Source organism: Lolium rigidum, chromosome 1, assembly GCF_022539505.1.
Source record: "Lolium rigidum isolate FL_2022 chromosome 1, APGP_CSIRO_Lrig_0.1, whole genome shotgun sequence".
NCBI lineage: Eukaryota > Viridiplantae > Streptophyta > Magnoliopsida > Poales > Poaceae > Lolium > Lolium rigidum.
The window spans coordinates 317,067,157-317,071,854 of record NC_061508.1 but is presented as its reverse complement, the minus strand read 5'-3'; the positions used below and the strand labels follow the sequence as shown (position 1 = coordinate 317,071,854).

General features: G+C 44.5%; 1 long non-coding RNA gene across 2 annotated transcripts; it reads right to left on the bottom strand.

Moving 5' to 3' along the window:
• Positions 1-252: 252 nt before the first annotated feature.
• Positions 253-2,978, bottom strand: LOC124684224. Of its 2 annotated transcripts, none has more exons than XR_006996952.1 (5): positions 2,886-2,978; positions 2,625-2,800; positions 1,978-2,077; positions 1,776-1,871; positions 253-1,649 (listed from the first exon to the last, which is right to left on the bottom strand). It is a non-coding gene; the product is annotated as an uncharacterized LOC124684224 (long non-coding RNA). The 2 variants fall into 2 exon arrangements; XR_006996953.1 differs by having other exon boundaries at positions 2,625-2,791.
• Positions 2,979-4,698: the final 1,720 nt, after the last annotated feature.

Genomic DNA, 4,698 nt, shown 5'->3' with positions numbered 1-4,698 from the left:
CCACACAACCGAACCGAGACAAAAATCCAACTTAGAATCTGAGCGCAGAGAGGTAACCATGCCAACATGCCCACGGAGAACCAGACAACTCACCCAAAAGCATGGAGTCGGAGGAGAAGGCTAGAACTATAATTTAGTACTCCTAATTATCCTCCAACGGAAAAATACACACACTTGCACAAAAAGAGCATCAGCAAGCACCAGCAGTCGTGGCCACGGATAGATGCAGGGTACCGATCCCCGTACATAGCTGCAATAAGTTAGCAAGTGTCAAGAGTTAAAAGCTGGATGAGTTGCTAAAAGATAGCAAGCAGGGACAATATCTACAGAATATCGACTAAGGAAAATGATACCATTGAACTTTAAGAAACTACCCAATCAAGTGCAGCATTTATTATGTTCCTATCAGTTCTACAACCATAACTGAATGGTAGATAGGATATATTCTTATATAATTCCTTAGCCAAGAAGTAGCTAGCATCTGGGGAAGCAAGAAAATCATCGCCACATAAACTCTAGTAGTTGAGTGACCATGCTTAGGGGTCAAGCAACACAAATTACAGAAGCCCATGTAGTTTTATATGCAGAAGGGATTCAGACAATTAGCTTAGTACCTAGTAGCACCACACACACACATGCAACATTTCTACGTCCAGGCTTTGATTGATGCCTAACTGATCAATCAAGCCAATAGCAATCAAAACCATTCAGGAAACAGAGACTGGCCACAACAACCGCTTCACACAACATGCATGCCTCAATAGAAAAAAAGCATCTTTTTAGGGTTACAACCAATACATGTGTGTACCTATCAATCTATTTGAGAGTGACGGCGAGTCAAACAAAGAGCACCACTCCTGTACATATTATGCTCATTCCATGATCTAGGAGTGACAATTGATTGGTATTACAGTTATCCTAATTTGGACTGCTCCAGAATTCATTTCGGGACAAGTTGATCTCAATCAGCTAGATATTGATGTGCATGCCTCTTTGTACTTCTTTTTTGAAATCTAACACAATGGAGAATGGGCTAGCCATACCAGTAAAACCAACAATTGAACTGAATTTTCCAGCAGGACATGCACACTGCAGAGGGATGAACTAGGAACTCAACTGAAGAGGTCGAAGATGAGGAATGGCTGCGGCCAGCACAACAGCAACACTACCACAACCAGAACCCAATATTTCATAGAAGCTACAGCTCCATGAGTATAGTGTATTGAAAAATCTACTAGCACAAAGAAGTAAACATATTGATGGCATATGAAAGAGATCCCATCCAACTAAAACATGAGAGAAAGACACCAACACTTGGAACCCCATGGAATATAAATAGCACAGAAGTGGGAGCATGTTGCCAATAATATCGGATTTGCAAAATGAACTCGTGAACAAAAGTAGTTACTTTTCACAGACACAAAAGCGTAAAGCCTAACATTGCATATCAAACAAACCTTGGTGGAACTGAACCATGCTGCAGGGCTACATTCCAATTAAGCGTTCTGAAAGAACCATTCATTGTAACCTCAGGAATTAACTGTTACGGCAGTTCAAGTTTACGGAGTTCAAGATGGTAATTTTCTTTCCCATCGGGCAAATACTTGCCATTAGTTAATCCAGAAACATCAAATGTTCATTTTCCTTCTCTAAAAAGTTACAAAATTTTGAAGATTATTATGGGCGCAATTACAGGAGGAAGAAATGCAGGGAGTACAAAAGCACATAATTTAAGCAGAAAGTATGGCTAATGGTAGTAGAATAAGACAATTAACCTGGTTATGCAGTTAATAGTCCCATCCAATCTTTGGTCAGCAGGTATTACCCAAGAAATAACATCAAGTTAACGTTACAAAGCTGTTTCGGTAGGTCTGAAAAAATCACGAAACCCACATATTAACCAACTCTGGATATCAGAAAGGACCAGCATCTCAGCAATAGTGCAATACCAATGAAGAGAAATCAAGAGGAGCAAACCTTTTCGATAATATCCAACAGCCTTTAGCACAATCCTTGACAGCGATAATCCAAACAACTAGCGACGAAAGGCAGCTCGGCTTCTTTGGTCGCATGTAACCTGCAAAAGATAGTAAAGGGAACATCCGTAAACATAGGTTCTGCAAATGAGGGAAACAACCCTCAGCGTACGATAAGTTTTTTACAAAAAAAATTCCAACACACTATTTTCATCAAATAGGAAATTCTGCTAAGTTCATGAGCTGAAAATTGTTACTTATCTAAAAAAATGAAACAACTCAGGTTTGCATGCTTTCGTTATGAGAAAGGATGCACTAGCATACATCAACAACATTCAGCCAATAAAAACAGAGGTAAGAAGCATGGATGTACAACCAAGAATTTGTATTTGCAAGAAAGACCAGCACTATTACTCTCTCTAGGCGTCTGCAAACTACATGAGCAAAATAAAATCTGGATAGACAGAAGAGAGAGCAGTACATCCATGCTTGGTTGCCTCAAGAGAGATGCGCATTATCATAATGTACAGGCAGTAAGAGACAATGTTTTTGTAGCAAAATTTTCGACTAGAATCTTAAGGTATTTGCTCGCATTTGGCAAGAAGATAATACACAGAGAGATGAACATGTGCAGCAAGCATATCATACCAAAGCACCAGGGGTGGATATTATGTCGACCCTGCCATACTCGATGGTGATGCCAGTTCTGCAGGAGGAAGTCCTAGTCGTCCAAGGCTTAGCAGCAAGATAGTGTCGTCTTGACATCGCAGGGGAACTCGCGAGACCGATGGCGCAAGCAGCCAGGGAAGCCATTCCTGCAGGCGCTGCCACCAAATCAGATATCATTTCAGAAAGTACAGACACAAGAGATTTGGGCGGGGCGGGGTTGGGCTAGGGAAAAGACGATACCTTTGGATGCCGATGTCGACGAGGTCCTGAACAGTGGCGTCCGTGGTGGGCCTGGCCTTACGCACGCGACCACCCAAAACATATCCAGGACCCTACAATTACCAGAAAGAAACGAGGAAGTCAAATTAAATGGCAAAGGACATAAGAGTAATACAATTATATAATCAAGTATAAAACAGGGGGAAATCGCTTGCCCCGTCGTTCTCAGAAACTTTCAATCATGGCATGTGCTCAACATACAGAAGAATTCTCAACTAAATTGTGAATCATATGCTGAAAAAATTTCAGGGATGATCAAACTTTATCACATAGTTTAGGAGGCTGCATATGACATCAAACACTACTTAAGCATGAACAAATCCTAATATTTAGGTGGCATCGTATCATCTTGATTCTGGACATAAAAAAATCCAATGCTTTGACATCATTTGGAAATACAAATCCAATCCCCCAACCCATGGGGTGCACCAGCGTGTGTGCTACAAGCTGCAAGATGCAGCCAAAGCCAGGCTGCAAGCAGCCCTGTCAGAAACGTGGCAGCATTCAGGACCGCAATGGACACTGGAATGGAGGCAAACAACAAAACAACTTTGAAATTTCGAATCTGAACAAGAACATTATTGCAATCCTACCACACATCTAGGCGGCACTCTAGGATCCGATCATAAAACAGTGAGAGATCGAATATTTATAGAACCGGACATGCAGAGTCCTGCAAGACGGGTTCGTCCTGCAACATAACACTCCGTTCAAAGACTGGAGGGGCGAGAGGTCTCACCGGTTACGCCTTGTTTCCGGCTGGCGAGCACACGGGAGGAGATGGCCAGGTCGGAGCCGAGGCACTGCTGGGGACGAGCGGCCTCCTGGAGGAGGGCGCCGGATCTCCCGTCCACCGGCGCCAGGGACTTGGCGTTCTGCTGGCCTCCCTCGGCCACCGACGCATGCGCGCGGACGCCGGCAGGCCAGCTCGACGGGGCTCCGTGCATCGTGCTAACGACGGGCACGCGCGCCGGCGAGCAAGGCTGCCGTTGTTCCTGGGCGCGATATGGGTCGACAACCGCGTGAGGCCAGCCGCCATCGCCCTCGACGTCGGCATGCGGAGGCGAGATTGGAGGCGCGTGTGGATGCGGCGCTGGCGAGGAAATCCGCCGTGCGGGCTGTCGGAGGTTCGCCGGCAGGTGTGGAGGCTGGGGGGACGCCGGCGAGGGGCGGAGGTGAATGGGGATCGCCGGCGAGGGAGTCAGGGAGCGTTGATGCGTTGGGTGAGAGCTGATTTTTCTTGTGTGGGTAAAAAAAGAAGGCACTAGTATTCAAGAGGCTTATTTTTCACCCCAAACAACGCACTATTTCCAAAATCTTCGTCCCAAAATTCTGCAACGCACTAACTTTGCCTTCTTTTGCCTTTCCCAAAATTCTCACTGAGGAGGGTTTCGTTTCGTGTGAATTTTTTTTTAACTCTGCATTGTTAAATCATGATCTTGGCTATCGCGATTGAAATTTGTGCATTAATCTTCATCCCAAAATTGTGCAACGCATTATCATCTTTCCCAATTTGTGCATTAATCTGCATCCCAAAATTATGCAACATATTAACTTGCTTCAATTAAGGCATGATCTTGGCCTTCACGATTGAAATTTGTTGCCGCTCAGGTCAAACATTAACTCGCCCAAATTTGGTGCAAAAACCAAAAGACATTGCATGCATGTATCTAGCACGTAGCTCCTCCGTGCACGAGCATGGTGCATGAGCGCTTTGTTACTATATGCACGTGTATCTCCTCCTCTTTTGCAAAGACGAACACTGATCTACCGA